The following is a 24,730-nucleotide window of genomic DNA, read 5'->3' as shown; positions in this document are numbered from 1 at the left end:
CGCTCTTACAAGTCTACGCTGCTGCTCTCGTATCCGTGGGTGTTTTTTACGCTGGAAGTGTGTGTTTTTCTCTGTCCTGAGGCAGCAATCAGCAGCTGTAATCTCATCTACGGCCTGCCAGTGCATGCCCCCCACAATGTAATCTCGGTTAAATATGAAAGGTGACGTGAAGGAAACACGCCTGAGCTCCGGCCTGCCGAGCACTTGTGATAACTAAGAAAAGCTTCTTATCAAAAACAATTCATCCACAATGAAAAACAGTCACTTATTGAATTTGTGGCGCATGCTTCATTGTGCAGTGAACAACTTCCTTGTGTTGACACCTCGTCCACGTCTTTGTCCCGGTTCCATCTCTGCTCTCTGGTTCCCATGCAGACACAGCAGCTCTTTGTCTCCCCGTGACCCATTAACAAGGAGGGGAGTCTCAGTCACCATCGCTCGGCGCTGACGCATTCCTTTGTCTCTTTTTCACACGCAATACACGAGTACAAGGTTGAACTTTGGAATTTGACCAATTACACTGATCCTAGACATTAAACGGGGAATAATAACCATCCTGGAATGGGGACAGGAGGACAAAAAAGAAAGGGCAGGATGGACGGATCTGTGGTCGTTCTCCGGGAGAAACGGCCACATAAAACCACCTGCCATCAGCTGAAAGCAGCAGTTACAAACTGCGTTGGATTTATAAAATATTGCACGTGCACTCTCTCTTTAACGGACATTAATTAGATGATGGATTTTCAGAGGAGTGATTTGTGTAGTGAACGGACATGCACCTCTTAGAAGGACTGCAGCTAGACATAAGCCTCACTAATCTGAGAGTGCTCCTAAATGCCATTGTTGCTCGGTAACCCACATCCTCGCCAGATATTACTGGAGTGAATCACTCTACCTGAAGTGCGCTGGCAGAGATCAGAAAAGAAGGGAGACAGCTGGTCTGACGGATGGATGGACAGAGGAGACAGAGCAGATAAGAAAAGTGATGTAACCGACGGGCTCTGCGCTGTCGTTCCTGCGTGTTTGCACATCTGCCGCGTGTGTTTACGGGCCGAGTTAACGGCGGGCCGTGGGAGCCGGCCCATTAACAGATAGCATAATTGATGCAGCTGGGGAGTGAGAGAGCTGTGAAATAAATGAGGGGAATAATGAGAAGGAATAAAAAACGGAGAGAAGAAGCTCCCGTCCGCCTGTCTCATAAACCTAACTGCACGCTAATGCTGTCTGGCCCAATTTAGCCAAAAATAACACCGTTCTCTCATCTCTGCTGCCAAAAATCATCCGTCACACTATCAGAGAGGAGTTGTATGAAACGTCTGGAGCTGAGGCTCCAAAACAGGTCAGGCCAAGGCAACATCTGGGCCGGGCCGACCCTCCTGAGACAGGCAGCACCTGATACCTGTACATAACATCTTCATGGCTGATGACGAGTGATGAATTACTTACAAGGATGCTAAGGAATCAGGTTCATGCTCTCGATTTTATACACTTTGTTTTTAGTTTTAACATAGCAGAAAGATTCACAACTATGAGCTGGGTTACGCAGGAACATGGTTTTGTACAATATTATGGAAAGATCAAGTAACGGCAAACTTTCAGTCCAAAAATAGGCATTTTTATTTCATTAATCTCCAGAGACGGGGCTTTTTGGGAATACGGTGCTGTCTGTCCTCCGGGGCAGAAATATCTCGAACAAGTTCAATCTCACATTAAAGTGATGGTTTCCCTTTTGAGGCCGTTTCGATAACTCCGGCTTATTGAATCACATGGCAGTTTGATGTAACAGCGATGTGCAATTTCCTGTCCTGGATCATAGTAAATGTGTTTGTTTCTGTAAAATTATTCTCTAAAACCAGCTCCCCTGCCGTTAACACCGATTGCCATTCCAGGGGACCTTCTCTCCATGTTTTAACCGCATCTTTTCTCTCTTTTTAGCTTATTCTTCCTGCGGTTTTGTGACTTGTTATAGTTTTAAACTGCCAAACTAGAATTACCCAACATCCCCATCTTCATCTTCACCTTTAAATCAGGCCGTATTTGGTCTATTTAGTATACCCTTGAATTCAGTGGCACAAACGAGTCACAGCATTTTGAAAAGGAAGCTCTGATCTCGGACCTTTGTCTGTCTGCGGGCCACAGTGACTGGAGCTATGGGGCCCATTAGGCTTCCAGGAGACGCCTCAGGTGTAAATCAAACACTCAGCTGCCCATCGTGGGGAAAAAAATCCCAAGCACTGCCCACACTCTGTCAGTCCGCCATTATTAAAGAAAGAAAAAGGGTTTGCTGAACAGCAACACAGTCCCAGGCAGACCCCGTCAGCACCGCCGGACTCCTGACACTTGTTGGAAACCAGACTGAGAAGGAGAACAAAGCGTGAACTGGTGTTTAACGTTATCAAGTTGTTTTCTTTTCTTTTTTGTATATTGTTGATACTGATATATTAACTCATAAATGGGTATATTTATATCAGTGCATATAGGTGTGATGTGTTATTATTGATATTCATATAACATTTGTGTGTGTATACATACGTATGTGTGTGTATATATATATATATATATATACACACATACATACATATACATGTCATATCCAAAGGTGCATGTGTATATATGTATGTGTGTGTGTTATATGTATATATAGATATCTTTTGTTTTTTGTATAGAAATTACATTAATTTTGTTTATAATGAAAGAGTTTAGGGGGTAGGATTTAATAAGTTTTACTTCTTCCTACTCCTTTTCGAGCATGTTAATTATGATGGATGCATGTTTTTATTTATATTTTTGTCTTTTTTTTTCTTATTTACATTTATATATATATATTTATTATTGATTATTATTGTTTTGTTTTGTTTTCACTACTGTTTCATGTTCGAAATAAAATTCAATTCAATCATTGTCGTGTTAATCAGAGGCAGGATGGTGTTCAAAATGTACCTAAACCATGTTCTGTGTGAACTCTTTAGGAGGAATCCCCACGTGGGGTGAAGTATGCATGATTTAATTAAGTACAAATCTGTGTCTGCTCTGTGGCTGAGAGCGAAGGGAACGCAGACCTGACAGTCAGGTAGCTGGGACCTGTCCTCAGAGGAAATGGAGAGATTTCAGAAGAAGCTTGCCGAAGAGCTTCCCATCTTCATTACAACTTTAGAACAATTTGAGTCAAAAATATGAAACTATAAGAACTTCATTTGAGAAATTATAGTCGTGGGCTTGGACGGCTCTCGGTGTGGATGGTTCCCATAGGATGGTGTTCCCTCACCTGGTCTATCAGCTCAGCCATACTTGTATGAATGAGGGTACGGAGAGTGGGGGGGTCAAGGGAGATTGTTTCTTTTTACTTATTAATGTAAAGCACTTTGTGTTGCACTCTACCTGTATGAAAAGTGCTATATAAATAAATAAAGTTTAAATTAGGAAAGGTGGAATGTTTCCAAACTGAAAAGAACAACAAATAAGCTGATTTACATGTTGTCAGTTTGTAATCAGTGTAATCACAAAACCAGATGTCCCACAACCAGTCACGTCTTTCCGTAACTCGAGTGAGAGTTGAGACGGTGCTGTTACTCTTTCAAAGAAGATGACGGTGCCAAAATAAACTTCTATCACACGAGAACATCAAGTCCCTTCATTTGGATCAACAAATAGTGCAAAATCTAGCAATAGAAAGTAAGAAGATGGTTTACGAAAAAAAGAAAAAGAAAGGAATAAAAGGAGTGTAGCACCCTATAATGTAATAATTATAGTATAATAATAATAATGCCTGAAAATGTAATAAAATTTGCACTTCACTCAATCGAAAATATAATAAAATCCAATAATGTAATAACTTCACCAACAATGTAATAAAATATCCTGACTGATATTGTAATAACATTTTTACCGATAATGTAATACATTATTACATTATTGGGAATTTATTAAATTTTCAGGTGGGTCTTTTTTTTTTTCTTTCCAAAACTGATAATGTAATACTTGACAAATAATGTAGTATATATGTTCATTTTCAGTCCAAACAACAGAATGACTATTGGGTTAAATTGCAGACTTTGAGTACCATGTAATAAATTCCCAATAACGCAATAAGGTATTACATTATTGGTAAAAATGTTATTACAATATCAGTCAGGATATTTTATTACATTATTGGTGAAGTTGTTACATTATTGGGTTTTATTACATTTTCGATTGAGTTAAGTGCAAATTATGTTACATTTTGAGGCGTTATTACATTTTCAGGAAATTATTACATTATAAGGTGCTACAAGGAGTTCTGCCATTGTGCTTCCTACTCTCACATCCACGTAAATCCACCTTTAAGAGTGAGGAAGCAAGTCCTCCAGAGTATCCAGATGTGTGCAGGACAGAGGAGCCTCCCGCTGAGGCTAATGACACAGGCAGCACACGGACGCGTGCGCAGGAAATAGTCGCGTGGCAGATACTTCATCATCGTCACGAGAAAACAAAAGAGGCCTTTAATTCTCTTCCATACAGCTACTGCAGAACAATGCACAGTTAAAGCTAATTGCAACTTTCATCAAGACCGTGTCCAGTAAGTTGGTTTTAATCAAGTTGTTACGAGTAATTATAACCAGAAAGGATCCAAACGTCAACAAGCTGAAGGTTCTGTAAAAAACAGCGTTTGAAAAACACTTGAAAACAGATGGTCTTTACTTAGTAAACAGTTGTGTGTTTCTGCTCACACTGGAACTGGAAAAGGAGAAAAAAAAAGGGTAAAATAATAGACTATTAATGCTTTTTACAACAAATAAATCGATCTAAACAATTCACTAAAATATAAACAATTGTTCAATGTAACAGCTGACTTAAAAAAAACTGTCCTTTAGAAGGTTTTTGTCTGGGGAATTACAAAAGGAATTTGGACTTGAAAATAAGGGATTTTTCAGATACCTACAAATAAGAGACTACTATGACAGACGAATAAAAGTAGAGTAAAAAAATTATTTCCAGAATATATCAGGGACTTCAGAAACAGAACGGGTACAACACAGGATATATTAAAGTAAAATGGGAGAAAGAACTAAACATAGAAATGTCGCAGGAGGATTGGCATTCAATGTGGAATGCACAGCATTCATCCACAAGTTCAAAGAAGTGGAGAATATTTGGTTGGAAAAATTTGATCCGCTACTTTGTCACACCAAATATTAAGAGCAAATTTTCTCGATCACAGGAACAGTGCTGGAGTCAGTGTGGAAACTTGAACGCTGATCACTCTCATATCTTCTGGTTATGTCCAAAAATCCACATTTTCTGGGAAAACATATTTATCGCTGTGGGAAAGATTTTGGGATATAAGGTTCCTAATGATGTTAAAGTTCTGTATTTCTGTGATTTGACAGATGATGTGATTAAGAAGGAAGACTGGTATCTGTGCAAAATATTGCTAATGGCCTGTAAAAAGACAATCACCAAGAACTGGTATAAACCTGAGACCCCAGGTCTTAATCAATGGATGGACAGAGTTAGAGAAATATATGCAATGGAGAAGATGACTTTCTGTTTGAGGTCCAAAGGAGCAATCTTCCACAGGAAATGGGTGAAATGGTATGCCTTTACTGGAGGAATAGAGGACGCTATCAGTTAAGCAGGTCACTTGAGCTGATTGGACATTGTCATGACATAACATCATCTACATAGGAGCCCCCATGTTTCTGTCTGTTTGATTTTTTGTTTGTTTGTTGTATAAGCTGAAAATACTAAATAAAAAGTAAAAAAAAAAAAAAAAAAGGCTTTTGTCAGCATTTTGGTTTAGATAAGTGCACCTTGTCATGGAGGGGAGGCACCAAAAGAACCAAATTTTACAATATTAGTCTTTTTCTCCCGAATAGTTGCATATATAACTCTTGTCATGCTTCAGTTTGTGTGTTACAGAGGCCCTGTGATGGACTGCTGGATATTCTGAAACTGATGTTTCAGAATATCACCTCATTATTCTCATTAATCCCATTTAAACCTGTGAAACAACTGCAACATTTGCACTCACTCAAACCTCAGTTTGCAACCACATCCCTCAAAACGTTGAGGGTTTGTCCCTCAACTTAAAAACAACATCTTTCTCCTGCACCTCGACTCAGCTGGAGTCCAGCAGCAAAGCAACAGAAGGAACTCTGAGGTAAAAATAGCTCAGTACAACACCTGTAGGTGAGGCAACACGCAATAAACCGGGGCATAAACTCTGAAATGCTCCACCTCTCCCAACCCTTCTGAGCCCCCTCATTTTTCATTTCTCTGCGAGATCCAGCAATTAACACATTCCTCCAACCTGCTCTGTTGTATGTGGACATATTAGACTGCTGGCTGGAAACACGGGCGCGGATGACCCCTTTTTTTTTTGGTTCCCTTCACCACTTTTCCATGGGTTTCTGGTTGCTAAGAAGGAGAGAACAGGCATGAAGTGGAGGAGGGTTGAAGAACAATGCCTTAATTGATTATCAAAGAGTGGTGCCTGAGACTAACTGTGACACACCTCATTTAAATACCGCAAGTCTTTCAGCCGCTAAAAGTCCATCAGTGTGCTGAAAAGGATCATTTAGAAACCCGACCACACAGACGATGAATGAGTGACTAATGCGCGGGACTCGGCTCTACTTGAAGGATTTCTTTTCACTGTTCCTGTAACTCAAGTAATTGGTTGCAGCTTCCCCTCAGCTTCTCGCTCCCTCCTCTCTCTGTCACATCTCTCAAGCGGCGATCGGTTGCTTGAGCTGAGAGGCATTTTGTCCCACTAATAATAATCCCTATTGTCTACGGCAGCCTCTCCAAGTGGCTTAACGCCACTTGTCATCACCCCGATAATCACGTACGCTGAAGAGAGGCCAAGGCATACACGGCTCTGGATGAGCTAACGCTGCCTCCTCACCCTTTTAACTCAGGACCAAGGCCTCTCATCCCCGTCCTCCCCAACACACACATTCCTCCTTTTCTGAGCCCAGTAGGAGAATTAATTCAACGGGAAGGGGAGGGGGGGGTAAAGGAAAACAAGAACATCAGAAGAGAAGCATTTCATCTTACAAGTGATATTAAATCTCCCCACAAAAGGTCAAAAGGTCAAATTTTGTGGAAGTGAACAATAAACCCAACTCCTGTACACCACAGTTGAGCAGTCCTGTATTGTTTTAAGTTTAAGTTAAGTTTAAGTTTATTTTAGACGGGACAATGCATGTTAATGAACACTACATTAAGCAGTGTAAATACACAGAGTTTTAGCAGAAATGCTAGTTTCCACCCGCAGTCCCCACAGAAAACATAAAAACAATTCAGTCAAACAACACAATCAAACAAGGGAACAAACATCAAACATACATAGTAGCAAAATAGATTTAGCAGCATTTAGGCAGTATGGATTGTATCTTAAAGTGACTTGAGTCTAAAGTGACTTGAGCAAAAAATGCTCAAAAATTACAATAATGAAATACCAGCAATGGTAATATTATGGTACTGAGAGTATCCAGGTTGTGTGACATACAGTACAAAGTGCGTATTGTATTGCACATTGCCCTAGTACGTACAAATTAAAACAGATAATTAACATTAAAACAAACTACACAAGTTTAAGCCTGGTTGTGATAATAGGGTTTTGTTTTTGGTACTTCAACGCAGATGAAGCCTGATTTATACTTGTGCGTCAAAGCTACGCTTCTAGGTGCAAATTTGATGTTATAGGCTAAGGCGTAGTAATGTGAAGCCTGGTTTATAATTCTGCGTAGCAGCTCTGCATGGCGCCTACACCGTCTCTGGCATTTATACGTCTGTGTTTTTTGCATCGCTGTTATTTCAGCAAACTATCGTTCCACCTGACTTGAAGGTGACAACGAAGAAACAGCAGCAGAAGGAGACGGAGAAGCATAAATTAAGCTCTATTTGTGCTTTTCTGTTGAATCGATAGCATCACCATGCAGAGCCTCTCCGTCAACGCAACCCCTCCCCTCTGCAGAGCTCTGCGTCACAAACAGAAAACAAAACTCCCAACAAAGTTCCCTCTAGGTTCGTACAGACTGCTGATTGTTTTCACCAAGCGTGGTAGTATGATGATCGCGGATGAGTAAGTGATAATGACTAGCTAAGCAAACTGTCAATCAATCATATTAGTTTTTGCAGCAAGCCTCCAGCGGCTGGCCGAGGAACTGCCACGAATTTTACTTCCATGTGAGACTCAACCTGGAAGTTAGATTGGCACTTGGTTAGCACTTATATGTAGCCACATCCACACAGACTGCAAGAAATCTGCAAGGTAGATTTGTTGTTCTTTGCTTTCAAATTTCCCGCCACTATCTTTTCTTCACGGTTTTCAAATCGGGTACAAAGATAGTTTGCTGCAATGTGTGTAAAAATGACTGAAGCTGAACATTCATCACCCCCAACCCCCGTCAAATACACTTTATTTGCTCCGTACCTACTGTAAATCTGAGCTACATACTGTACAGGAAGTACACAAAAGGAGACTCGACACTGCAAGCTACGGTGCTGCAGAAAAAGAAGCTACCCTGTCGTCCAGAGGTTGGTGATGCCATAACAGAAAGACACAAACAATAACGCAGGAGTAAATGCCAGACACTGCGTAGGTACCGTGTAGCCTATATATAGTAGCCTATGTGCTTAGATTTGATTTGATTTATTCACACTCACACTCACACATGTGAATTGGTCACCTGGAGAAGCTATCAAAAGCTTATGGTAGGAGCCAATGAACATAAATACAGTAGACAGGAAAACATACCTGCACTTGCACTTATATACACACTTAACAATACAACAACTTGCACATTATACTAGACTACCACTTACATTACAACATATCACACATCACATTAGCTGCTATGCAGAAGTATAAACCAAGCTTAACTATGTGCAGAAAGGAAATACAACTTTGAACTCTATTTCTGCTTAACCACATATCATCTCCTGAAGCCCTGCATAAGTGAAAGTGCATTTGAGTAATAAAAGGAGCCGTTTAATTCATGAACTCTATATAAAGCTAAAGAACTGAAACTGTTTTCAGGCGAGAAGTGACACCAACTCAGCAAAAATAAAGCAAAAAAACAAAGAAACCATCTCTACACTACTCAACTTGGATGCAATGCAAAACTTGTTTTTAATACACAAATCCCACAGCTGCAAAACACTTGATTTCTAAAACTATATCAGTAAGATGTTTGTCTGAAAGTCCACAAATCACTCCGGACGGGTTATCAGCGTACACGGCTGTTTTCTTTACGAGAGGCGATAAAGTGTTCAGGCGTGCAGATGATAAAGTGGCTTCACATCCAGAAAAGAGTGATTCAAGTACTTTTCAACAGCTGGACACCTGTTACTGTTTGCAATTATGGGCTACATGTGTTCAACTTACATTAGGGGCTGACCAATATCAGATGGCCCACACTGATCTGTCAAAAATATAAAAGACACCCTTGCACGTCTTTGCAGATATTAAAGGTTTTAATACAGAAAGATAGCAAAAAAAGGTTAGATAAACATTTAGAAAATTGTGTCTTTACATGGTTAATCCAGTCCAGCAGCCCTGACTCCACTGTTCATGATAATGTCTGCATCACACCTGAGGAGACGCATGCCGGCAATCGATTTCTGTGCCAACTGCATATTGTACGCACTGTTTGCTTATAGCATGCTGCTGGATAGTAAATGATTATCCCACACAAGAAGCCGAGCCCTTTGATGGGAAACCACCCTTCTTATCACAGGTGCCACGTTAAAATACTGGTATATTATCAGCAAGGTAATATCAGTGCAGTCGGAAAAAGCTCAATTTTACCTTTTATCTACATCATTCAACTACAGTCTTTAACATTACTATTACAAAATCTTGGAAGATGTTATCCTCTTATAAAATTAATACATTTGTGAACAAAATTCAAGACTTTGAAAGCATAATTAAATTATTTTAAAGACCTTAATTAAGGAATATTCACTTCTATACTTCTTACTTAATACTTGCAGGTACTATGAAGACAATTTTCTGTTAAATAACTATGATCAGCATACAAGATTATGTTCTTGTTTTTAATTAAACATGCAACTGCAAAACATATTGATGATTAATTACTTGGTAATACATTTCTAATTAATTTAAAGTTAAGAAAAAGGGGAACTGCAGTAGCACACCTTTTATGCGGAAGGTTGCAGGTAATCATCAGAATCATCTCAAAATGTAAAAGTGCCTGGAACACGGGAGAAACACTTTAAACTGAATAACAAAAACAATAATAATAAATTATCACACATGCATGTTTGAAAAAAGCTGCATCAGGGAATAAAAACGGAGCAGTCAGACCTCAAGCCAACAGCTAACGTCAGCATGAATAGAAACCTCAGGGAATAAATAAGAGATAAGTATCTCCTGTTCAGCATCGAGTATTCTGGGTTGAGGTCATAATTTCTTGAATCTGAAACAGAACAGATATTTTTTTTTGTGATTTCATGAAATGAAGGAACTGCTAGCGGCTTGTGCCGAAGATTCAGTTTCACAGAAGTTGGCAGAGATTGTTGATGAAGTCTTTTACAGTTGTTCCTAAAACGTTTTACAGCGACAAATGAACTCTGCTACTTCAGTATTCTTGTATTGTGTTGTGTTCTGCATATGACACAAAGAATGTTTGTAAGAAATCCATACATTTGAACAGCATTTGTCAATTTTGTTCCAAGAGTTAATGTGCACAGTGTTGACACTTTGGTTTTAAAAATGAGGGCTCCCGGTTCCGGCATGCTGGGTATCAGTTTCTAGGGCAAAATCTGGCTGGCGGAGACCCAGTTCTGGGTGCATCAGTGCTCTATAATAATAACTTTCTGCTTGTCGACCTGCTTTTTGGAGGGACAGGCAGCAGGTTATAAATTGGAATCAGATCTTTCAGGTAAAAAAGAAATGTTTTTTAATGTCTAAATATTTAAAAAATATTATTTATTCTAAACAAATGTACAATAACATACTTTAAAAATTGAAGTTTAAATACAATTTCCTGTGATTTCAAAACAGAGACACACAGATGTGGCTCTCGAAAAATTATAATAATAATAATAATAATAATAATAACGTACTTTTATAAAGATATTTTGCCAGAAAATTCAAATCTATTCTGTTCTTTCGAAATACTGCTAATGTGATTTCAGTTTATGTCGTTTAGCAGCATAATATTTAACTTCTTGAGTAACGATATCTGGAATTTCCCTCACATACTTGACTTTCAGTTTAAAACAACTTCCATATTAAATGAGTTGTATCCGCCTCCAGCTTTCTGTGATCATTTCCCCTTTAAAATCGTGTTGTTCCACGTCAATTACTGACTCTGGAAAAGACGTCATCTGTAAAGTAAGAGTCACAAAGAGACAGTTTCTGAACTGTTGCTGCAACATTAGCAGCATTTAACCTGAACCCAGTCACGCACAACAGGGGAGGCTTTTTCCAACACCACCATTTAATTATGACAGCAACATCTGTTTTAACTTTTATATTTAGAACTATGGCTTAACAATAGGCCTATGTTGAAAAAAATCGATTTTCCTATTCTAAAATAGATTCTCATATTAATTCTTAAAAATTGATTCATATGTCTAAAAGATCGATTTTTTTCATCATGACATTACAACTTTTGTTTGTTTGTTTTTTATGCCCAAAAAAGGATGTTTTGTTGGACACGAGAATAACTGGTGCCATGTTTTTGCCTTTAAATATGTTTAAATGTATGAAAACATTAAAGCTTTCAGTAATAATTGCATGAATTGTCTATATTTCATTACTTTATATACTGTATTGGGGTTACATTTGCATAAAATACTAAAAACCAAATTCTCAAAAGTTAAAAACTGAAATAGACCGAAAATGGAAAAATAAACGGAATGTGGGAAAAAATAAAAACAATTTCATACGTCTCTGTTTCCTCCCTGGATCTGTTTGGTAATTCTGACCCACATGATGTTTCTGAAAGCAGTTCTATCAGCATTCTGGGAGGTGATTGGTCCTTACAGCATCATTAGCTGCCAATACTTGCTGTTGGATCTCAATATAATACTAGTATTAATATGTTGCAGAACTACAGTCATATAATTCATGCAACAGCTGAAAAAACTGTTTTAATAACACTAACCCAAATCAATATCGGAATCGAATCAAATCTTGATAATCAATTTTGAATCTTGAGAATCGGAATCGATTATTGATATTTGAATCGATCCCCAGCCCTACTTAACAATTACATATATTTTTTAAATTAAAATGGTGTAATAAGTAAACACAGATGTGGATTTGAACTACCGTACGCTGCTTCATCAGTGTTTTGCAAACGCGTACAGTTGGTTAACGTACCCCTGTTCAAGTTCTAACACCGTTATCATCCTGTAAAATCATTTGATTCCTCCTCCTGGCACACAATACTCCTCTGTTCACTGGATGCAAAAAGGTCCAGTCGTCCCCCTCCGTGTCCCCCCCACATCCTCACCCCTTCTTTGCAGTCGGTCTCATGGCTTTCCTCGCTGACTGAGTAGCTACCGATGTTCAGTCAGATTACCATCCAGCCGCTGAGGGGACAACCTCTGAACGGACAATGAAAAGGCTGCTTTGTTTTGTTCTGGTGCCGACAAAACTGGAAATAAGAGAGGAAACTGCGCCGACACAGAAAGAGGCATTATAATGACCAAAACTGACACCAAAACCGGGTGAACACGACAGCAAAGGAAGTCGGAACATTTTGCCCACCCTTTTGTCACATTAGGTTCCTTCAGTGTTATGAAAACTATTTTTTTGGTGAGCAATCTGTTTTTTCTGTGTCTTGTACAGTAGTAGTGTCATAGTAGGCCTCTGAACAGACTCAAGAGCTGTAAACTTCTGCATTTCAATGTAAAGATAAGTACTGGCAAATACCAACAACTGAGCACAGCCAGCCCATTCAGAGACGCTCATCTGTGGACAGAAACTTCCAACAGGTAGCACAGCTCTTTGCTTCAATCAAAGGCCAATTATCTGGAGAGCTGTGGTAATACATGATAATTGTGGAGGAAACCTGTGAAATTAATCCACTGCAACTGCACCCTGGCTTTAATCTGTGAAGTTAAAACTACTACCAATAACTAGTAACTACTATATTCCAGCAAACACAGAGGCCATAAGATCATTATAATGACATTACAATACACATATATCATAAATAAGTTACATTTAGACACATTTTCTGCCTCTTTCCTGGCATAATCATGACAGTCACGGTGAATATAGTAAATTATGAAAATTAACCTGCAAAATAAATCAATTAAAGCCACCTGGAAGTAAAATTGGACATCAGCTTTACTCACTTTTTAAAAGACACACGTTATGTCCATTTGTTTGTTATAAATATTTATACAATCTCAGCTACATGTCCTAGTAAAATATAGTACAGAGATACTGTTCAGAAGACCCCTTTTAGACTTTACTGTTCATGACTTCCATATTTTTGCTTTAATACTTCTCTCTCAAAGTCCTAATCCTGGTAAGATCCATATTGAAGTGTGTTAATAAGAAGCCTTTAGCTGTTGCTTATGCAGAGATGAGCATCAAACCCCACGTTAGGCCCCAGGTCCAAAATATTAAAGATCATAGTGATGCTGAGCTCCAACGTTATCCGTCTCTCTTTCAGTAACAGATCATTTCTCTCTCTAGATCCGTGTGTGAGGCCAGGAAAGTGAGTTAGTAGTTTTTAGTTTCATGAAATTTGTGTTTCCAAACCAAAGTCATAACCTCCTACCTGGACCCAACGAGGCCTGTGTTGAAAAAAAATCTATTTTCCGATTCTAAATCAATTCTCATATTAATTCCTAAAAATCGATTCGTATGTCTAAAGATTTTTTTTCATCATTACATTACAACTTTTGGAATTTTTTTGTTTATGCCCGAAAAAGGAATGTTTTGTTGGAGACAAGAATAACTGGTGCCATGTTTTTGCCTTTAAATATGTTTAAAGGTATGAAAACATTAAAGTTTTCAGTTATAATTGCATAAATTGTCTTTATTTCATTACTTTATATACTGTCTTAGGGTTACATTTGGATAAAATGCTAAAAACCAAATTCTCAAAAATTAAAAACTGAAATACACCGAAAATTGAAAAAATTTAAATCCCCACACGATGTTTCTGAAAGCAATTATATCAGCGTACTTGGAACCATCATAAGTTGCCAATACTGCTGTTGAATCTCAATATAACACTAGTATTAATATGTTGCATAACTACACAGTCATATAATTCATGCAGCAGCTCAAAAAACAGTTTTAATAACAATAACCCAAATCAATATCGGAATCGAATCGGATCGAATAAAATCTTGATAATCGATTCTGAATCTTAAGAATTGGAATCAAATCGATTCTTGGCGTTTGTATCGATCCCCAGCCATAGACCCAAGTGGTGCTGGTAGTCTTCAGCCACGCTGTGTGTAATAAGAGTTACCAAAGTTACCTTTTACATCTACATTGACAATCATGCTACTAAGATTTATCCCAATTCCATTGGTATATTGGTAATATATATTGGTTACACTGTCACTGACTTCTAAAGATTGCACAGTGTATTATAAAAAAACTCTGTGACTCTGTGAGCAGGCACACCAAAACCCAACCACATCCTGCCAGTCTATTCAAAATCTATTCAAATCTAGAAAAGAAAACTCTGAATATCACTGATGGTGCAGCCACCACCTCCTCCAACGCTGAGATGTACTGCTGCACGAACACCATATGCCTTCTGTTATAAACAACCAACTATCCCACAAAAACTTTACTCCACTTTAATTTCAATTTAGCCACAAGCCTCCACTCAGAGGAATTTCGACAAGGTTGCTTAGCAATTAGTGGTTGGCATAGACGTGCGTTGTTTGATATTAGAGAACCGTATGATAGAGGGGGGAGTGATTACAGATTATTTCTTTTTAGCATGTCACTTAAATAAAAGGGCAAATGCTAAAATACATTACTGGTAATGTTGGGTTCCAATTATATCATGCACACATGTTGATTTTATATGATCACTGTCATATGAAAGCGGTTTAGTTCCAATGTGGCAAAAACTACACATGTACATGTTACTAGAAATCAAATGCAAAGCAAATTTTTATATTCATTCCTAACAAGTATTATTTAAAAATAATATTAATTGAAAAAGCAAGGAGGATGGGGCCTCCCCAATATTACAAATTATACAAACTCAATGCAAGCCAGGATCATCTCAATATGGGCAACTGATCAACCAAAGCCACCACGGTTCCAGATTGAAGCAACCTTCTCCAAACTCTAGGGGTGGGTTAAAAATATCGATATATCGATATTTTATCGATATGCATGTGTAGGAACGATTATCGATACATAAATCCAAGTATCGATTTACATTTTTTTTTTTTTTTTAATCCCGATTTTTTTCCCCCATTTTATCACCCAGTGCTCCTACCTAAGTCAGTCCTGGGCATTACTCCATCTACCAGCCCCGGGGGGCCCTGCACTGAGCTCAAGTCTCCTCCTTACTTGAGGAGTGAGCAGGCTGCTTCTTTTCACCGGGCAGGGTGGGGTTTCTCTGGCTGGACGTGGCGCGTGGAAGGATCATGTTATTCCCTTATTGTAACCAGAATATCGATATCGTATCGGAAATCGTATCGTCTTGGGACCTAGTGTATCGGAATCATATCGTATCGGGAGGTCAGTGATGATACCCAGCTCTACCAAACTCCTCCATACTCTCCTGTTAATTTACTTGATAAAAGTAGGAGTGAACTACCAACCATGTGCTGGCTCCGACAGCATGTGCTGGCACTATGCTGTGCCGAAAGCAAATTCTGCCCACTTGTTGTGCAGTCTTAATAAATGAATTGAGAGACAATTTTCTAATCACTAAATCACTAATGTGAGAACTACTTGGAAATCTCTACGGAAATTATTTGGGACTAAACATAAATTGGGCTGTTTAACAACAATGACGGACAATCCTGATTTAACCGATGCTGGATCTAACTTTCATAACTGGTTTGAAGCAGGAATTCACAATATCTACGACCTTTGGGATAGGGGTAGATTCAAAACATTTGAATCATTACAGACCACATACAAACTACAAACAAAATCGTTTTACAAATACCTACAGGTCAGACATTATGTATATACAAAAATGAATACTCTCAGTCTTCCAGATGACTTTCATTTACTGGAAAAGACACTCTTAGATAGTCTTAAACAAGGTCACTTTGTCTCAAAATCCTATTCCAAGCTGCAACACTTGACTACAGGCAGACTGTCATTCTTACAGAAATCATGGGAGACTCAGTTGAAAACAACAATAGACAGTGACTACGTTTACATGCAGTCAATAACCCTTTTAAAACCCGAATATTGGCAATAACCCGAATTTTGACTGCATGTAAACGTAGTCAGTGATACATGGGAGGAAATGTTACTCTTACCTTCGAAAATATCCATATGCAACAGACTCAGAGAAACGCAATATAATATTCTACAGAATGTCTATATATCTCCATATATGTATAGTAAATATACAGCAGGGGCCTCTCCAAATTCTCAAAAATGTAAGACTAGTTTAGGAACAAGATTGCACTGTCTTTGGGAATGTGAAAAGATTCAACGTTTCTGGCAAACTGTATGTGATGAGGTGAGTGTGATAATCGAACAACAACTACAGCCAAACCCACTATTGGGATGTATCCCTGAATCACTAAGGGCATAAAAACACTTCACAGTTTTTGCTTATGTTGGCCAAAAGGCTATTATGACTAAGTGGGTGGGAGAAGAACCTCCCTCAACACATTTGTGGAAGTTGTTGATAGCGGACTATATTTCTCTGGAAAAACTGAGAATAAGTGGTCAGATGTGCCTTTTTTTAGCACAATTTGGCAAAGTGTTGGAGTACCTGGGAACTGCCTGAAATGTTAGGAATCATTGCTGTGTATGTGTTCTGGATCTGCTACATAGTTCTAATTATTTGTATATATACACTGCACTGGACATGTATAATTTTGAAAATCTATAATAAAAAGAATGTTAAAAAAACTACTAAAATAGGGATGTTAAAGGGACAAATAAAAGTGACTTGTATGATTGACAGCATATATCCTACTGTCCTCACCTTATCTGCAACCAATCGGTGTGCTTTCTTCATTATGCAGACTGAGCCATCAAAGAGAGGAGAGTGCATTCTTAACGACTCTAATAACCTGTTGTGAAGGGGCATTCATACTCAAATTGCTCTAATTGCCCTCAATGAGCAGTGAGGGAATAGAGACGCGGCGGGCCTGGTGGTCTGAACATGAATGGATGCCTGTTCACAACATGTACACCCAAACATACTCGGAGAAGCCTGAGAACATGCTTTCAAGTTGAGAAACAAAGGGATGAACTCTCATACACACACAGGCCTCCTTTTACCAATCAGCAAACATTTACATGTTGTGGAATGGGAGGGCTTAAAAAAAAGGGGAAAAAGAAGGGGCTGAGAAGAGAATAAGTGAGTGTGGGGGTTTGGTAGCCACAGAGATGTGGGAGCAGGAACGGCGATATGTTTGCAGGGCTGCAGCCGCCACTGCTGGAGACACCCAAAACGCAAAGGAGCGGATCTAACCATGAAAACCAGCGTTGCTGTCTGGACGGAGCGCTTGCCAACTGACGGAAAACAGGCAGCAAGAGAAAACCTCACAACAAATTACTCCGTCTCCTGCAAGTCATCAAGTCTATGCTATGGTTGCAGCGAGGTCAACGGTGGGACGGGCATCCTTCATACCAACAGATTTGGAGACATTTGTCTGATCAAATGCAGCAATTCAAATGATTTATTGATTTTTTTTTAATTCTTTTAAGTGAGATTAAAATCCTAAATCATTAGAGAACTGGGTCTCAAAAAAATTGGATATAAGTCATCCAGTCTTAAAAAAACCTTGTTTGGGGGGGGGTGCTCTCATTTTACAGTCCCAGAGCAACCAGCAAAGGCACATTGAGCTTCCTCATATACATCCATCCATCATCCATCCATCTATCCATCTACATCTCTTCCCAGCCTCCTCTTGCAGCTCCTTTGAAGCGAGGACCAAGGCATTCCCAAGGCATTTTTTTTTTTCAAATAGCAAAAATAACAAAACAACAAGACATATCAGGACAGGGAACACAAAGACATACATAAATGAGTAAACAAAACCAATAACGTAGTTGTAGATGTGTTGTCAGTGTATATTAAAGCAGCACAATGTAACTTTCAGCTTTTGTTGAGTTTGGCGGCTCCTTTGGATAAAAGCGGTAGTGCTTTACCAGTAGTGTGGCAGGGTTCCCACCATGCTCCACAAAGTTACATAGTGCCAGTGAAGGCGATACAGACCCCTCAGACCATGACAGAGGTTCATTAAACCTGTTGGAAGTTGATGTACCATCACAATGATGATGATGAAATATTATATTAAGGTGGAAAAGTTACATAGTGCTGCTTTAAGTATGTTTAAAATGGATGGATGGATGGATGGATGGATGGATGGATGGATGGATGGATGGATGGATGGATGGATGGATGGATGGATGGATGGATGGATGGATGGATGGATGGATGGATGGATGGATGGATGGATGGATAAAAAATAATCAATTTTATTTTTAGAGCGCTTTTAAAAGATCTCAAAGACGCTTCATAGACACAAAGATAAAACATCGAGATCAAGAAAATTAAAAATTAAAAACCACAGGATAAAAAGATAAGAGATAAAAGATAAGATAAAGGATAAGAAACAAATCACACATTAAAAGCTGTTGTGAAAAGGTGAGTTTTGAGATGAGATTTGAAGGTGGGTAAGGCTGTGCAGTTGCGGATGTGAGCGGGGAGATGGATGGATGGATGGATGGATGGATGGATGGATGGAGGGAGGGATGGATGGATGGATGGATGGATGGGTGGATGGATGGATGGTTGGATGGATGGATGGACTCCATCCTATGCACCATCACTAGGTGATGTGTGGACTGCCTACGCTTTGGGGGTCGCCCTCAATTCCATTAGGAGAAAATAAGCCAGCGCATAAATCCCTCCTGACCCTCGATAAACCAGCGCCCAGACCCCAGGAGGGAACCATATAAAGAGAGAGAAGAGAGGGCTCCCACCCCGCTCTAAGTGTGAGTCAAGACCCCCTACAGAGGGAGGTCTGAGAATAAATCGGCTGGTAAACAGAGAACCTTGTCTTTTGGCTCAACTCTTCACCACAACGGACCAGTATAAGCTGCGGAGGCCGTCCCGACCCACCTGTCCATCTTTTACTCCGTCCTCCTATCCTGAAACGCGTTAACGTGACGAATTAGTCTATACTTAATGTTCAGGTTTGACACTGACACCATTAAACACGGATAAAACCAGTGAACGGTAACCAAGCTCCTGAACATCAACACAAGCGACATGAGTACTGCAGCCTCGTGGCCCATTTATAGAGCACCGGATACCCGGCAGAGACAGGCGTCATAAAGCCTAACACAGATCCCTCATGGTGTAAACTTCAAGCCGCGAGTTCAAGTAACAAAACTGGCAAGCAACTGAGGATGATATCATGTGTTCAGATGTGTTATATTCCCTTTCAAATATTAATCCAGAGACGCCCCTAAATCAGCTTTCTATTTGCAAGCGCCGTCAGAAATCCTCTGCGGCTGCTATGATTTACTGGACAGAGTCATAAACAAGCACACACTTAGAGTTATTTTAGATCTGTTTGCCTGAAGTATGTTAAATTATTCATAGGGCTGCCTTAAGGGGTGTAGGCATAATAAACCTTGACAGGATCCATGCATGGAAAAACCTCATAAATAAAACACAATTTAACAAATAAGCTTGATGTCAATCAAAGAAAGCCCACCGCACCTCCATGTAAGGCTTTTAGCCTTCCCTTATAAGTGATAGATTGGTTATATCCTTGTAATCAATACACCTCCCAATGGTTTAGCAAGAATTCCACTTAAGACAAAGTTTTAATTTTAAACATTCTGCTTATAAGACTCTGAAGACTGTGATGGTGGGATTTGATGAGTGGACTTCCAAAGAAAGAGCTTGTAGGAAAGGATTAAATTAAATCAGGGAGCTATTTGTGGCCCCATAAAACTGTTCATCACCAGTATTTCTTTGAAAGTCGTAACTGTACATACCTGAACACGAGTCATGTCATGTACAGTAACACAATAACGGTCAACTCATTCTGCAAATCCAGATCCCGGCTGCTTTTCCCACAACTAGTATTTTGACTCATGCTGCCGCTGCCATTCATTCGCTCTTGAAGTTTTCTCATTCAAAACACGCTCCACAGTGACTCAGAAGTGTATCTGCACAGCGTTTTTTTTTTTTTTTTTTTAATGTGCACGAGCTGGACTATAACAGAGCCAAAGACAGTGTCGGGTGGCTGGCATCTGCTGGGTGGACTCATTCCACCGCAGGACCGCAGAGGCTTAGGTGGAGCTGAGAGCAATACTACACCTCTGCAGGGCAGGCAGGGGCGAAACACAACAACACTATCGGTGATGCTCACCAACTGTAACTTCGCCAGAGACCGGGCCAAGGCCGTCGCTTTAATCTCTCCATCTGTGATCTGCAGAGCAGCAGAGGGCTAAAACATCCATTGCAGAGATTAGAGATATCACAATGATGATTATGGATGGAGGGCAGGTCGGATGGATAAATAGATGAATGCAACAAGAGTTCAAAAGGGTGCAAGTAAAATAATGAATGATGGATGGATGGAAAGAGTTGTGTAATAGAGCATATGCATGGTTGAATGGACTGTTCTGGATTTACATACTACTCAGATCATCACAGTCGTGACCTCAAAAGCATTCGAATTTTCAAATTCCTAGAGGTTTATTTTCATAGTCAAGTCACTTAATAACCGACACTTCCACAGTAGTGACAGAATCAAAGTGTAACCATAGAAAATATGGCATTTTAGACCTTCAACAAATAAGTGTAAGAATATTTTACAAGGATGCTTGTTTGAGACTTCTTATGAACTGGTTAACCTCCTGGAATATCCTGCTTGTATTCATATTTCATGAGAAAGCATGTAAAGCAAAGACTAGAGTTTCAGTTCAGCCTCAGACGGATTGTATTCTGGCGTGTGCAGAAATTTCAAAATCTAGTATGCCGCAGGACTAAGATAAAATTAGGTTGTTCCTTCTTAAATCAGTAGCTCAAATCACGTGAAATCATGTGAGAATATGGTGACAAATAGAAGAGTAACGTGTTAAAACTTCAGAAAAGACCGTTTCTCGTCATGATAGAGTGATCAAAGCTAACGCCTGGAATGAGCAGCTCAAAACTGTATCTCATCCATCCGTCCAGCCCCAAGAAAATAGCCTTCCTGCTGACAAGCAGTCCACTCTCAAACATGAGTGTCATGTGCAATGAGCTGCTGACAGGTTTCCTCATCAACACCAGCCTCACTGTTGCAACGACGGGAAGCGTTTGGCTCCATCAGCAGGTTGGCTCCAGTGAATTCTGGGAGTTGAGTCTTACAGGCAAAGAATCCTTAGTTCCCACAATCTCCCTCCCCTACGCAGTGACTGTCCGTACAAGGAACAAAACCCTGGGAATGTGAGCTATGCAGAGCCGCAATGCGGACACACCTGTTCAGGCAACTAACACGAGGCGAATTCTCCCTACGCCTGGTTAGGCCTTCGCTGCCAAATCCAACCCTACTTTGACCTCGGCCGCCTCAACGTACGCCAGATCAGAGTTTGTTTTCTTACCGAGAGGAGCCACTCAGGTCGGCTTGGTCAGGTGATAAACCTTTGCAGCTTGACACGCTCAAACATCCGTACCTGAACCTATTCATCACGTCAAAGGAATAATGAAAGCGCCCGACCTCGGGATGCTGTTGACCACACAAACAACGGCAAAGTAATGAACTCGACTGAAACACTTACACATGCAATCAAGGTCTCTTGAGAGACTCTCCCTCGTCTTGTGGAATGCAGACTGAAAGACCTCCCGGCTCTCTTTGGTCAAGATTTAGAGGGAGAACTAGGTTACTCCCAGTGAGAGCAGAGTACTGTAGCCGCGCTCTGCAGATGCTGCAGATAAACCACTGAGGTTTTGGGAGTTTATGCAGAAAAAAAAAGAAAGAAAAAAGAAAAAGGCATCTCTCCAGAGAGCACCACAGTTGTTTTCAAATACAAAGAAGAAGAATGTTTCTGGCTTTGTCTTTTTACTCAGAGGAAAAGAAAAGAAGCTGGGCTGATTTCTATAAAAAAAAAAACAGTATCGGTCCCAAAAAAAACAAGAGTAATGACAGAAGGATGTTTACAACTAAAAGCTATTGGAGAATACTTTAACTATTTAGATTGCTAGATAAAAGTCATGTTTGCAGTCATGATTGTGAATTTTGTGTAATGCATCCTTATATGATGTCACAGGAATTATGATTATGGACCAATAGTATTAGGTCTAAGCGAAATCAACAGCTGGAGTGGGCTGTTGTTGAAGCACCACAGTTATTTTAAAATACAAAGAAGAAAAATGTTTCTGGCTTTGTCTTTTTACTCAGAGGAAAAGAAAAGAAGCTGGGCTGATTTCATAAAAAAAAAAAAAAACAGTATTGACCCCAAAAAAACAACTGTAATGACAGAAGGATGTTTACAACTAAAAGCTATTGGAGAATACTTTAACTACTTAGATTGCTAGATAAAAGCCATGTTTGCAGTCACGATTGTGAATTTTGTGCAATGGAGTGATTGACACTTGAATCCCTCTACTAGGGAATTTTCTTTTTATTCTGCTAGACATAAGACTTTTTCACGAATAGATTATATTTTTGCTTCCAAAACTCTTTTTTGTGTAATGCATCCTTATATGATGTCACAGGAATTATGATTATGGACCAATAGTATAAAGTCTAAGTAAAATCAACAGCTGGAGTGGCTGTTGAAGGTGGGAAACATGTATTGTTGACCTGGCTTTACTTTCCCACAATGCACTTGAACTTTCTCTGATAGTAGTCACTAGATAAGTGACATTTGTGGCTGGTTGTGAGTAAAAACGTGTGTGAGTGTGTGTTGAGGGGTTTGTGTCGTGGACTAGTCCGGTTCTCCTGCACACAAACCAGCTCTAATTACAATTATCCCACATTAGCTGAGCCATTGCTGATATTTGCTGCACAGTACTGCAAAACATGCACGCTACCTTCAGCTATTTCAATATCAGAATCCACAATGACACTGTTTTTGTAACCATTGTCCTGAACTGTGTGCAGATTAATTCATAAATAGACACATTAAATATGCGAGTACTCACGTTGTGTCGGACGCGAGTGGTTTCTGGTTCAACGCAGCGACGCTTCTGGCTTCCTTCAAAAACTTTAGTTTTGCTTTTAACCTTTAAACCCCCGATCCGGTACTGTATTTCCTTTTTGTCGCTTGTCCACAGTACAAAATCTTTCAAAAGTGTTTCGCGTCGCCTGTGCCACTCACCGCCGGATTGAGGGGCTGGTCCGGGCGCTGACCTGGAGGCGGTTAGTGACGCTTACCGGGGACATGTTGGGGTACAAAACTGATCTGGGATCTGCTGTTAAATTGGCTTTTGCTGTAGGCACCGCCCACTCTGCTCGTTCATTGGTCGAAGAGCGATTAGGGCGGAGTCAATGACACTGTTCTCTATTCTGATTGGCTGGCTTCGTTGTCAATCGTAAGATAATGCCGCTGTGTTAAATCCGCCACTACCAAAACAAGGAAACAATGCAGCCCGAAGCAGTGACAACTAGGTTCCCAGCAGACTCTCATCTTTAGTGTCTTCAGGAAATTGTGACTGTAGGAAACCACTCGAAGTTTGATTTTGATCTGACAAAACATACTGAATCAAGGGAAGTAACAAGTTGTTTTTCCCCATCACTTTTAACTTTCAAGAGTGAAAACAAAAATAAAACTAAATGTACTAATTGTAGCATTCTCTTCCCATCACTTGGGTTCAGAGTTGGTGAGGCCTTAATGCTTTCCACTAGAATTTTTAAGTAGCCTATAAAGTATGATGAACATTGGTAATTCACATACGGGCCTGTGAAACAGGTCAGTTGGCCCTTACTGCCTACAACCAAAGCATTCTCTAACCATCATACCACATTTCAGATTTTCCTCTTAAGCACTTCCTGAGATACCAACATATTTATATTGTAATCTACCATGTGAACAAAATTTAAGCAAATTTGGCATGCTATGAAAAAAAATGTCATATTGAGATTTTTTTGTTCTGATCCATATGATTCTCAAGATGTAAATCTTTTTATTGTGGTGCCATTTACGTCTGCCAAGATAATAATAATAATTGTCAGAGAAAGTTAGGGGGTCCTGAATCAATGCACCAGGTCTGGTCTCTGTACTGTTATACTTTTGCTGTCCAGATAGTTGTAATTACAGCATAACAGTACAATAACAACAATAACAACAGCATGATAATGATAAAAGCATAGGATTCCAGCAGATTTATTGTTTGAAACCCTAAAGCAATCACATCTGAAACACCTCATTTAATGCAGAAATTTGCTCTAGAGCACACATTATTTTTCTTTCTATAGTTATTTCAAATAAGGTGGGTCATCCATATCAATAGTGAGATCTGGGAGCCTTTTTACCTGCTGCCCTTCTCGAAGAGAAACTGACTGAGCTCGTTCGAGTGGAACAGGTGAACATTTCTCTCACTTTAGTAGTGTATGTCTTTCCCTCACTGGT

General features: G+C 39.6%; 1 protein-coding gene across 5 annotated transcripts in view; it reads right to left on the bottom strand.

Annotated features, from left to right (window-relative positions):
• Nucleotides 1-23,490, bottom strand: part of mpp7a (MAGUK p55 scaffold protein 7a) — a 180,955-nt gene extending 157,465 nt beyond the window's left edge. For all 5 annotated transcript variants that reach the window (XM_061712949.1, XM_061712950.1, XM_061712951.1 and 2 more), the window contains exon 1: nt 23,304-23,490. The gene's annotated coding sequence lies outside the window, so the exon portion shown is untranslated. The remainder of the gene's footprint in view (nt 1-23,303) is intronic.
• Between the last annotated feature and the right edge of the window lie 1,240 nt (nt 23,491-24,730).

The sequence above is a fragment of the Cololabis saira genome, chromosome 22, assembly GCF_033807715.1.
Source record: "Cololabis saira isolate AMF1-May2022 chromosome 22, fColSai1.1, whole genome shotgun sequence".
NCBI lineage: Eukaryota > Metazoa > Chordata > Actinopteri > Beloniformes > Belonidae > Cololabis > Cololabis saira.
Note: the sequence above shows the minus strand (reverse complement) of the source record. Positions and strands in the feature narration are given on the sequence as shown.